Raw genomic sequence first — 12,954 nt, 5'->3', positions numbered from 1 at the left:
CACTATTCATTCTGTCAAGGTGTCTGCATGCCCCAGTCAGACCGCGTTTTTTTATAAATAGTCACAGGCGGGTACAACTCCGCAATGGGAATTCCGTGTGCACCCACAGCATTGGTGGCTCCCTGGAACCCACCGGCTGTACATAAATATATCCCATTGCATTGCCCATCACAGCTGAGGTAACGTCAGGTTTAATGCAGGTGGGCTTCGGCCCACACTGCATGCCCCAGTCAGACTGGAGTTCTTTAGAAATGGACACATGCAGTTACAACTCCGTGTGGACCGACAGCATGGGTGGGTCCCAGGAAGCCACCGGCGGTACATAAATATATCCCATTGCAGTGCCCAGCACAGCTGAGGTAACGTCAGGTTTAATGCAGGTGGTCTTCGGCCCACAGTGTATGCCCCAGTCTGACCGGGGTTTTTAATACATAGACACTGGCAGGTACAAATCCCTAATGTGAAGTCCCTGTGGACCCACAGCATGGGTGGCTCCCTGGAACCCACCGGCGGTACATAAATAAATCCCATTGCAGTCCCCATCACAGCTAAGGTAACATTAGGTTTAATGCAGGTGGTCTTCGGCCCACACTGCATGCCCCAGTCAGACTGGGGTTCTTTAGAAGTGGACACATGCAGTTACAACTCCGTGTGGACCGACAGCATGGGTGGCTCCCTGGAACCCACCGGCGGTACATAAATATATCCCATTGCAGTGCCCAGCACAGCTGAGGTAACGCCAGCTTTAATGCAGGTGGGCTAAAAATTACTAGGATTACAATGTAGGCGAGGGCCCAAAAAAATTGGTGTACCAACAGTACAAATGTACTTCAGAAAAATTGCCCATGCCCAACCAAGAGGGCAGGTGAAACCCATTAATCGCTTTGGTTAATGTGGCTTAATTTGTAATTAGGCCTGTAGGCGGCCCAGTTAAAATAAAAATTGGTTCAGGTGCAAGTTTCAACGCTTTATTGAATTGAGAATTGAAACGTATAAACACTGTTTACAAAAGTTCTATGACTGAGCCTTGTGGGCCTCAGAAAAATTGCCCGTTCGGCGTGATTACGTGAGGTTTCAGGAGGAGGAGCAGGAGGAGGAGGATAAATATAATACACAGATTGATGAAGCTAAAAGGTCCCCATTTTTTATGGTGATAAAGAATGATGCTTCCATCCGCGGGTGCAGCCTACGTATTGTTTAGGTACCGCTGCTGTCCGCTGGTGGAGAAGAGAAGTCTGGGGAAATCCAGGCTTTGTTCATCTTTATTATTGTAAACCTGTCGGCACTGTCGGTTGACAGGCAGGTACGCTTATCCGTGATGATTCCCCCAGCCGCACTAAACACCCTCTCTGACAAGACGCTAGCCGCAGGACAAGCAAGCACCTCCAGGGCATACAGCGCGAGTTCAGGCCACGTGTCCAGCTTCGACACCCAGTAGTTGTAGGGGGCAGAGGCGTCACGGAAGACGGTCGTTCGATTGGCTACTACTCCCTCACCATCCTTTTACAGTGCTCCCGCCGACTCAGCCTTGACTGGGGAGCGGTGACACAGTCTTGCTGGGGAGCCAGAAAGCTGTCAAAGGCCTTGGACAGTGTTCCCCTGCCTGTGCTATACATGCTGCCTGATCTCCACGCCTCCCCTGCTACCTGACCCTCGGAACTGCGTCTTCTGCCACTAGCGCTGTCGGATGGGAATTTTACGTTTGTCCGCCAGGGTCCTGTGGTATAGCATCACTCTCGAACCCCTTTCCTCTTCGGGTATGAGAATGGAAAGGTTCTCCTTATACCGTGGGTCGAGCAGTGTGTACACCCAGTAATCCGTAGTGGCCAGAATGCGTGTAACGCGAGGGTCACGAGAAAGGCATCCTAACATGAAGTCAGCCATGTGTGCCAGGGTACCTGTACGCAACACATGGCTGTCCTCACTAGGAAGATCACTTTCAGGATCCTCCTCCTCCTCCTCAGGCCATACACGCTGAAAGGATGACAGGCAAGCTGCATGGGTACCCTCAGCAGTGGGCCAAGCTGTCTCTTCCCCCCTCCTCCTCATGCTCCTCCACCTCCTCCTCCTCAATGCGCTGAGATATAGACAGGAGGGTGCTCTGACTATCCAGCGACATACTGTCTTCCCCCGCCTCCGTTTCCGAGCGCAAAGCGTCTGCCTTTATGCTTTGCAGGGAACTTCTCAAGAGGCATAGCAGAGGAATGGTGACGCTAATGATTGCAGCATCGCCGCTCACCATCTGGGTAGACTCCTCAAAGTTTCCAAGGACCTGGCAGATGTCTGCCAACCAGGCCCACTCTTCTGTAAAGAATTGAGGAGGCTGACTCCCACTACGCCGCCCATGTTGGAGTTGGTATTCCACTATAGCTCTACGCTGCTCATAGAGCCTGGCCAATATGTGGAGCGTAGAGTTCCACTGTGTGGGCACATCGCACAGCAGTCGGTGCACTGGCAGATGAAACCGATGTTGCAGGGTGCGCAGAGTGGCAGCGTCTGTGTTGGACTTGCGGACATGTGCACAGACGCGGCACACCTTGCCGAGCAGGTCTGACAAGTGCGGGTAGCTTTTCAGAAAGTGCTGAACCACCAAATTAAAGACGTGGGCCAGGCATGGCACGTGCGTGAGGCTGCTGAGCTGCAGATCCGCCACCAGGTTACGGCCGTTGTCACACACGACCATGCCCGGTTGGAGGCTCAGCGGCGAAAGCCAGCGGTCGGTCTGCTCTGTCAGTCCCTGCAGCAGTTCGTGGGCCGTGTGCCTCTTCTCTCCTAAGCTGAGTAGTTTCAGCACGGCTCGCTGACGCTTGCCCACCGCTGTGCTGCCACGCCGCGCGACACCGACTGCTGGCGACGTGCTGCTGCTGACACATCTTGATTGCGAGACAGAGGTTGCATAGGAGGAGGAGGAGGAGGAGGGTGGTTTAGTGGAGGAAGCATACACCGCCGCAGATACCAGCACCGAGCTGGGGCCCGCAATTCTGGGGGTGGGTAGGACGTGAGCGGTCCCAGGCTCTGACTCTGTCCCAGCCTCCACTAAATTCACCCAATGTGCCGTTAGGGAGATATAGTGGCCCTGCCCGCCTGTGCTTGTCCACGTGTCCGTGGTTAAGTGGACCTTGGTAGTAACCGCGTTGGTGAGGGCGCGTACAATGTTGCGGGAGACGTGGTCGTGAAGGGCTAGGACGGCACATCGGGAAAAGTAGTGGCGACTGGGAACCGAATAGCGCGGGGGCGCCGCCGCCATCATGTTTTTGAAAGCCTCCGTTTCCACAAGCCTATACGGCAGCATCTCCAGGCTGATCAATTTGGCTATGTGCACGTTTAATGCTTGAGCGTGCGGGTGCATGGCAGAATACTTGCGCTTGCACTCAAACACTTGCGCTAGCGACGGCTGGACGGTGCGCTGAGAGACATTGGTGGATGGGGCTGAGGGCAGCGGAGGTGAGGGTGTGGGTGCAGGCCGGGAGACGGTCGTGTCTGTGTCCTGAGAGGGGGGTTGGATCTCAGTGGCAGGTTGGGGCACAGGGGGAGAGGCAGTGGTTCAAACCGGAGGCGGTGAACGGCCTTCGTCCCACCTTGTGGGGTGCTTGGCCATCATATGCCTGCGCATGCTGGTGGTGGTGAGGCTGGTGGTGGTGGCTCCCCGGCTTATCTTGGCGCGACAAAGGTTGCACACCACTGTTCGTCGGTCGTCTGCACTCTCAATGAAAAACTGCCAGACCTTTGAGCACCTCGGCCTCTGCAGGGTGGCATGGCGCGAGGGGGCACTTTGGGAAACAGTTGGTGGATTATTCGGTCTGGCCCTGCCTCTACCCCTGGCCACCGCACTGCCTCTTCCAACCTGCCCTGCTGCTGCACTTGCCTGCCTCTCTGAAGACCTGTCCTCAGTAGGCTTAGCAAACCAGGTGGGGTCAGTCACCTCATCGCCCTGCTGCTCTTCCTCCGAATCCTCTGTGCGCTCCTCCCTCGGACTTACTGCAATTACTACTACCTGAGTGATAGACAACTATGTCTCATCGTCGTCGTCCTCCTCACCCACTGAAAGCTCTTGAGACAGTTGCCAGAAGTCCCCAGCCTCATCCCCCGGACCCCGGGAACTTTCCAAAGGTTGGGCATCGGTCACGACAAACTCCTCCAGTGGGATAGGAACCATTGGTGCCCATTCTGGGCAGGGGCCCGAGAACAGTTCCTGGGAGTCTGCCTGCTCCTCAGAATGTGTCATTGTAATGGAGTGAGGAGGCTGGGAGAAAGGAGGAGCAGCAGCCAGAGGATTCAGAGTTGCAGCAGTGGACGGCGCAGAACTCTGGGTGGTCGATAGATTGCTGGATGCACCTTCTGCCATCCACGACAGGACCTGCTCACACTGCTCATTTTCTAATAAAGGTCTACCGCGTGGACCCATTAATTGTGAGATTAATCTTGGGACGCCAGAAACGTGCCTCTCTCCTAATCCCGCAGCAGTCGGCTGCGATACACCTGGATCAGGAGCTCGGCCTGTGCCCACACCCTGACTTGGGCCTCAGCGTCCTCGCCCGCGTACACGTCCTCTAGGCCTACCCCGACCCCTCAGCATGGTGTATTACCAGTAGTGCAGAAACAGAACGCTGTAATTAAATGTGCCGCTTATTGGCCTGCGGTTGGAGGCTGACTTCGCTTACGGAACGCACAGCAGAGCCAGGAAAGAATTTTGCGCAAGCCTGTAGTGAGACGTAGGTGCGTATGACTGAGCTAGTGGAATTTACAGCGCAGAAGCAGTCAATTGTCCAAAGGCTACTAGTAGGCCTTAAGTGTTTTGCTTCTATTTTTTTAAAGGCTGAGCTGAGACAGCAGACAGATACTGTAGGCAGCGTATATATGTATACTGTTTCCCTCTGGACGGGATGACGGCGGTGATGTAACGGGCAACGCAGAGCCAGGAAAGAATTTTGCGCAAGCCTGCTGTAACACTTAGCTGCGTATTAATTAGGACTACTACCCCCAGCAGAGACGCAGTACACTTAAGACGGTCACAGGCAGCCCAAAGATAGTATTTTTCCAAAATTTGTTTGAAAAAGCCCACTGCCTATATAGACAGTATATCTCTTTCACCTTTCCCACTGTCCCTGCCTCACCACTACTGGCCCTATACTATGTAAAATTACTGCAGACTGTTTCCCTCTGGACGGGATGACGGCAGTGATGTAATGGGCAACGCAGAGCCAGGAAATAATTTTGCGCAAGCCTGCTGTAACACTTAGCTGCGTATTAATTAGGACTACTACCCCCAGCAGAGACGCAGTACACTCAAGATGGTCACAGGCAGCCCAAAGATAGTATTTTTCCCAAATTTGTTTGAAAAAGCCCACTGCCTATATAGACAGTATATCTCTTTCACCTTTCCCACTGTCCCTGCCTCACCACTACTGGCCCTATACTATGTAAAATTACTGCAGACTGTTTCCCTCTGGACGGGATGACGGCAGTGATGTAACGGGCAACGCAGAGCCAGGAAAGAATTTTGCGCAAGCCTGCTGTAACACTCAGCTGCGTATTAATTAGGACTACTACCCCCAGCAGAGACGCAGTACACTCAAGACGGTCACAGGCAGCCCAAAGATAGTATTTTTCCCAAATTTGTTTGAAAAAGCCCACTGTCTATATATACAGTATATCTCTTTCACCTTTCCCACTGTCCCTGCCTCACCAGTACTGGCCCTATACTATGTAAAATTACTGCAGACTGTTTCCCTCTGGACGGGATGACGGCGGTGATGTAACGGGCAACGCAGAGCCAGGAAAGAATTTTGCGCAAGCCTGCTGTAACACTTAGCTGCGTATTAATTAGGACTACTACCCCCAGCAGAGACACAGTACACTCAAGACGGTCACAGGCAGCCCAAATATATATTTTTTTCCCAAATTTGTTTGAAAAAGCCCACTGCCTATATAGACAGTGTATCTCTTTCACCTTTCCCACTGTCCCTGCCTCACCAGTACTGGCCCTATACTATGTACAATGACTGCAGACTGAGGACGCAATGCTCTGCACGGCCGATATACAAAAAAAAAAAATGTGCAACACTGCTAAAAGCAGCCTCAACAGTACTGCACACGGTCAGATGTGGCCCTAAGAAGGACCGTTGGGGTTCTTGAAGCCTAAAATAACTCCGAACACTCTCCCTATAGCAGCTCCAGCATCAGCAGCACTTTCCCTGATATATGTCAGAATGCATCTGTGGCGAGCCGCGGGAGGGGACGATTTAAATACTCGGGTGACACCTGATCTCCCCAGCCACTCACTGCAGGGGGGTGGTATAGGGCTTGAACGTCGCAGGGGGAAGTTGTAATGCCTTCCCTGTCTTTCTATTGGCCAGAAAAGCGCGCTAACGTCTTAGAGATGAAAGTGAAAATAACTCGAACATCGCGTGGTGCTCGCCTCGAGTAACGAGCATCTCGAACACGCTAATATTCGAACGAGTATCAAGCTCGGACGAGTACGTTCGCTCATCTCTTTTTTTTTTTAAACACATTTTTATTGAGATTTCCAAATACAAAACCAGGTTACATACAAACAAGATTGCAGTGATAAAGATCGCAAAGCTAAGAGTGTTTCTCCTGGCGACAGAATTTTCAGTAATTTTACAATTTGCAATAAACTACATTGAAACAACAGATTTTTTTTTTTTTTTTTTTTTCTTTCATAAACAATATAAACTAACTTTATCTTGGTGGGCTACATAAGGTGTCATGATAGCCTTCGTTCTATACAAACATAAATTAAAGCAAAACCTAAGTGGGAAGGGGACGGGAGTAGGGAAAGAGGGGTGGGGAAGGAAAGGGGTAGGTGGTGCTATGCGCTTATGTGTGGGGTTGCCCCCTCGGTCTTACTTTGCGGTCGCTGCCTCCTACCAGGAGGAGGGAGCCTGTCTTAGGCGCGGTCGGTCTGCCAGGCGTGGTCCACGCCCGTGTCCCTCGCACCGTCTGTTCCAACGTCCGGGGCCTCCCTCACGGTACAGTTCGTTTTTCTTTTTTTTTTTTTGTTTTTTTTGTTTCAGTGTTATAAATGTAATTATGGTTGAAGGTCCTTTATTTTTAGGCCTATGTGTTTCCCTGAGGTTCTCGTACCAGCCCCGGGAAATTCCCGGCGCCGTGAGGCGGGCCTCACTGGGGAATTCTTTTCCACAGCTCCCATTCCTTTAGAAATTTGTCCCGAGTATTAGTTTTCCAACTCGTTAGCTCCTCTAGATTGTATATTAAATCTACCCTGTCTCTCCACTGTGCTGTGGTAGGGGGGGATTTTTGTAGCCATCTAGTTGGGATTAAGGCTTTTGCGACGTCTAACAGTAGGGCAATGATTTTATCCTTAAGGGGGTGGAAGTTATCCGTCGGTATCCAAAGGAGCACCATTTCTGGTGTTAGTTTTAGATTTGGTTTAACGGTTTTGATTGCTCCTTCGATGTCCTTCCAAAAGGAGCCCAGTGCTGGGCAGTCCCACCATATGTGTCTGTACGAGCCTGTCGCGGTGTCACATCTCCAGCACTTCTCGTGGGGAGCTAATTTGTGCGTATATAGCCATTGGGGTGTTCTATACCACCTTGCTAGAATCTTGTAGTGGCTTTCTTGTAAGAGTACGCAGGGGGATAATCCGAAGGCCAGTCTGAGGATGATTTTTGTGTCTTCCGCGGAGATGGTGATGTTAAGTTCGCGTTCCCATGAGGTTAGATAGGCTGGCTTATATCCTGTATAGGGTGAGATGTGTTTTTTGTGTAGGTTTGAGATGATCTTATTTTTAGGGGCGCCTTCCAGGTAGAATTTCTCGAACGGTGTTAAGGGCCTAGTTGATTTATATCTCTTGGCAAAGTCCTCTATTGTTTTAGTAATCTGAGCTTTTTGTAGGAAGGGGATATTTAAGTCTGGGGCTAAGAGCTGAACAGCTTCTCTTGCTCCTTGGTGAATTATGGGTTGTAGATCTCCTAATTTGATTCCTGCGAACCTCTCCCAGACGCTCCTAGACACCGGGTCTGGCTCAAGCCCTAGTAGTTTACCCAGAGTGTTCATGGGCGTGATTGGGGAGGGGTCCGGGGCTATCTTGGATCTCAATGAGTCCCAGGTCTCGCAGGGGGCCCTCAACAGGGGATTAAATCCCCTGGAGCTGTAGCTGCGTCGAGAAGGGTGCCAGAGGTCGTCAAGTGTGGTGTCTCCATGAGCGTATTTAGCCAGGTTTAGTAGCAAAGGGTCTCTTGTCGGGTGTACAAGGTCCAACCAGTAGCTGAGTTGGATGGATCTGTGTATGTCTGGAACATGTGGCAGGTCAATGCCCCCCTCCCCTCTCCTTCTGGAGAGCAAGGTGTAGGCTATACGCGGTTTTTTCTGTTTCCAGATGTACTGAGAGAAAAGTCGTCGGAGGGATTGGAAGAAGGACCCGGGTATGTAGATCGGGAGCATGCGCATTTTGTATGTTACGATGGGAAGGACATATGACTTGACAATGTTCTTTCTTCCGAACCATGAAATATATGGCAAGTCATATGACCGTAGGATGTTTTTGATTACCGTGAGGAGAGGTTGGAAGTTGGATGTGTAGAGGTTTTCAGTTTTTTTGGTAATTTTAATGCCAAGATAGTCTATAGCGTCTTCCGTCCATGTGAAGGGGGAGATGGACTTTAGTGTAGCACTGGCTTTCCGAGGGACCGATATATTGAGGATGGTCGATTTTGAGTAGTTTATTTTGAAGTCCGATATGGTGCCGAATGATTCCAGCAAAGAAATCAATTTGGGTATGCCTATTGCCGGATTAGAGATCAGGAACATGATGTCGTCCGCAAAGGCGGCTGTGGTGAATGAGAGGTTACCTGCTGTAATTCCTCTAATTTCTGGGTGTGTTCTGACTTTGTGTAGCAAAGGTTCTAGGGCCAGTACAAAGAGGATCGGGGAGAGCGGGCACCCCTGCCGAGTTCCGTTACGAATCCCAAATGCGGGTGATAGAGTGTTGTTTACTCTCAATCTCGCATGTGGGCTACTATAAAGAGAAAAGATTGCCGATATCCAGGCGTTTGGGAAGTTGAAGTTGGCCAGAACTCTTTCTAGGTAGGTCCAATTTACTCGATCGAACGCCTTTTCGGCGTCAGTGCCTATTAATACCAGTGGGGTTTTTTGTAGTTGGGCTAATCTTATTGCGTGCAGTATTCTGTGGCAATTGTTCTTTCCTTCCCTACCCTTTATGAAACCTGCTTGTTCCTTGTGGATCAATTTGGGGATGAGGTCTTCCATCCTCTTGACCATGAATTTTGCCCATAGTTTCATATCATGGTTGATGAGTGAGATTGGTCTGTAATTCGAACAGGACGTGGGATCTTTGTTCTCTTTGTGTATGAGTGTGATGTGTGCCTCGAGGGCTTGTTTGGGGAGTTCACCTCCCTGCAGGAGGGAGTTAAATAACTCTTTTAATTTGGGGGCTAGGGTTGGTTTAAAGGTTTTATAGTATCTGTCTGAGAGGCCATCCGGCCCCGGACTCTTGCCTGCCGGGCTTGAGTCGATTAGGTCCTCGACTTCCTGGTCAGTCACTGGTGTCAGTAGGGCTAGTGCGGATGTCTCATCTAGTTTTGGTAGGTTTGTTGTATGTAGGAAGGAATTAATTCTTTCTTTTTGCAGGGCTTGATCTATTGGGCTTGGACGATCCCTCAAGTTGTACAGTTTTGTGTAGTAGGAGTGGAAGGCTGAAGCTATGTCCTGGGAGTTGGTGGCTATCTTACCCGACTGATCTTTTATCGCGCTGATGTGGTTTCTTTTCTGTGATTTTTTTAATAAAGCTGTCATGTATTTGCTGCCCTTATTGCCTTGGATATATACCGATTGTTTGAGATGTAGATGATTTCTGTTGAATCTAGAGCGTAAGAGGCTTCCCAACTCTCTCCTTTTGTCTGCTAGTTCATCTAAACTTCTTTTTTTTTGTGAGAGTTTCGCTATGCTTTCTAGTTTTGCTATTTGAGAGAGAAGGGTGTCAATCTCACGATGCTGTTTTTTCCTAATTTTAGCTCCAAGGGCAATGAGTAACCCCCTCATGTAGGCCTTGTGGGCCTCCCAAACTATCGGGGTTTTTGGCTCAGTCCCGCTGTTGAGCTGGAAGTACTCCTCTAGGAGTTCCGTAAGCTTAAGTCTATCCTCTTCTTTATCTAGTATTGTATTATTCAAGCGCCAGGTTCGCTCCCCCGGGCCTTCCGAAGAGATCCTAACGTCCAAATGGATGGGCGCGTGATCTGAGATCGTTATGGTCTCGATTTTAGCCTGTCCTACCTGTGGCAAGAGGGAGTTAGAGATAAATAAATAGTCGAGTCTTTGAAAGGACTTATGAGGTTGCGAATAGTGGGTGTAGTCTCTGGTCGTGGGGTTAAGTGTTCGCCATGCGTCTGTTATGCCCAAATCCTCTAGTTCTTTAATTAGCCTGCTGAGTCGTCCCTGCGAAACCTGGGATCTGCCCCTAGAGGAGTCAAGGAGGGGATTAAGAGTTATGTTTAGATCCCCGCCCAAAATTATCGCTCCCATGGCGAATTCTCTAAGAATTTTTATTTGCTTGGTGACCCACTCTGTTTGTCGGGTATTTGGAGCATACAGATTTGCTATTGTTAGTTTCACCCCGTTGAGGGTGCCTTTTATGAAAAGAGTCCTACCTTCTTCATCTGAGTATTCCGCCAGGGTCTCGAAGTGCACCGACTTGTGGAACAAGATCGAGACCCCCTTGGAAGCCGAAGTGGGATGGGAGCAGTGGAAATGCTGTGTAAACTGTTTCCCCGGGAGGGAGAAGGGCCTATCCCCCTTGATATGTGTCTCCTGTAGGAGGAGGATTTTTGTGTTGTATTTTTTTAAAAGCTGTGAGATCCCATACCTTTTTCTCGGCGTGTTGAGGCCCCGGACGTTGAAAGACGTGCACCTTAGCTCCTCCGTCAGCGACGTTGACAGTGGTATGCTGCTGGACATCTGCAAAATGAGGAAAAGATTTTAATCCAAGGGAAAGTGGTTTGGTACGGGGGTGTATCGGTGGTTCCTGTTCCGCCTTCGGGTGGCGACCGATCAGGGGCGCGTGGCCAAGCCGCTCTTTAGTGAGACGGGTTAGTCACTGGCTTTCAGATGGCACAATGAAAAAATGTGGATAAAGGGATGAGGGGTAGGTGGGTGAGGTTGGGGTGGGTATAGGGTTTTTGGGGAAGTAGGTTTCTACTACAAAAACAAAGACCGTAAAGACGGTAATCAAAATGCTCCCTCTCTGTATGGGAAAGGGCTGCAGGCGAGTGGCAGACTATGATCTGCCCTCGTCTATTTTTTCGGGGGAACGGGGGTAACTGTCATAAGTTTTAACTTTGAACAGAAAAGCTTGCCTGATCTGGACGAGGCAAACAAGCACCCCTTATCAGGGTGTATAGTTATCATTATTCTACTTTCAGGAGAATGGGTACGGGTAGGGCAAGCAGGGAACTTCATCCCGGGTGTCTCGGGTGGAGGGCTAGAGATGGGGGGAGAGGGGGGCCCCGGTGCGGCGGCGGGGTCCCCCGTCGTTTCACCTAGTCTGAGACCAGGTCATGGCGGGTGTAGTAGAAGGTCTGTGATCAGCAATCATGGATCGTCGACTGTACTTTCCTCCCTGGGTTTCTTCCTGTGGCTGTTCCTGGAGGAGTTTGCATGTGTTGCTATTCTCCAGCTCTCCGTAGCCGGTAGCTGGGGTAAAGCAGGGATGTCTGGCAACGGGAGCCAGTTTGGTAAGTCTATCGGCTCTAGGTCCAAGAGCCGCCAGCTGCCCCTCAGATCCTCCGGCGATCTTATGTTGAGCCTTTTGCCTTTATGTGTTATCCCCAGGCCAAAGGGGAACAGCCAGGCGTATTTGATGCTTTTGGCTTGTAAGGCGTCCAGTAGTGGTCTTAATAGCCTTCTCTTGGCCAGGGTGGTAGGGGCTAAGTCCTGATATAATTGAATTGTGGCCCCTGCGTATTGGAGGTCTCGACGGTTTCTTGCTGCCTCCAAGATGGCTGCTGCGTCTGGGAATGTCAGCAGCTTGCAAATCAAGTCTCTAGGAGGTTCCCCTGTGGCTGGTTGCGGGCGTAGGGCTCTGTGTACCCTTTCTATCTTCATCTCCTTTGCTCTCTCAGCGCCCACCAGTGAGGCAAAAATCTCTAAAGTCACTTTTGAGAGGGCTTCCGCCGCCCACGATTCGGGGACCCCCTTAATGCGAACGTTGCTTCGCCGGCTGCGATTTTCCAGGTCCTCCTGCATAAGGAGAGACCTGTTGAGCTGTTGGTGTTGAGCTTTTAATATATGCTCCATTTCCAGTGCGTGGGAGGTGAATGCTTCTGAGGTGTTCTCCAGCTCCTCTACCCTCCTCCCCATATGCCTCATTTCTTCTTTGATGCCCGTCAGCTCTGTCAGGACCGGGCTCAGAGCGCTGGAGATAAGCTCCCTCATGAAGCTTTTTGACACTGCTCCGTCTTCCTCTCCCTCCGAGGACGACTCACCCTCCCTCACTGTCGGCGGTGCTGGGGCAGCTGCGGGCGCCATCTTGCCTGAGGAGCGCGGGGAACTCGTGGTGCGCTCTCTCAGGTACCTCTGCATATCAGCTTGTCCGCGGGCCGGTCGGGGTGTCCCCAGATGTTCTCCGCTCTTCTCCCTGCTGAATTTGCCCATTTTAGCGCTTTATTGCTGCTTTGGGGTGCTTGCGGGCTTGCCTCGGTGCCGGAGCTGTCTCACTGCACGGCCATCAGTCTCCGCGGTCAGGCTCCGCCCCCCGTTCGCTCATCTCTAATCAAAACCCATTGATGATTTTAACAGACATTAAATGCTAAATTGTAAACTAACAATGCTTTACATGCCAAACAATAACCTTTAATATTGTTATCAGACACAAGCAAAAATACTTATTGCAGCATAAAAAGTTAAACTCTACCATGAAGTTAAAAAATAAAGTATTTAGGCCATGAATTCTGCTGC

General features: G+C 50.6%; 1 protein-coding gene across 1 annotated transcript in view; it reads left to right on the top strand.

The window, feature by feature from the left end:
• The window catches only part of GRIK2 (glutamate ionotropic receptor kainate type subunit 2), an 843,071-nt gene that overhangs the window by 388,569 nt on the left and 441,548 nt on the right, over positions 1-12,954 (top strand). The gene's annotated exons all lie outside the window — the stretch shown is intronic.

The sequence above is a fragment of the Eleutherodactylus coqui genome, chromosome 1, assembly GCF_035609145.1.
Source record: "Eleutherodactylus coqui strain aEleCoq1 chromosome 1, aEleCoq1.hap1, whole genome shotgun sequence".
NCBI classification, from domain to species: Eukaryota; Metazoa; Chordata; class Amphibia; order Anura; family Eleutherodactylidae; genus Eleutherodactylus; species Eleutherodactylus coqui.
This window is presented reverse-complemented; position numbering and strand designations above follow the sequence as displayed.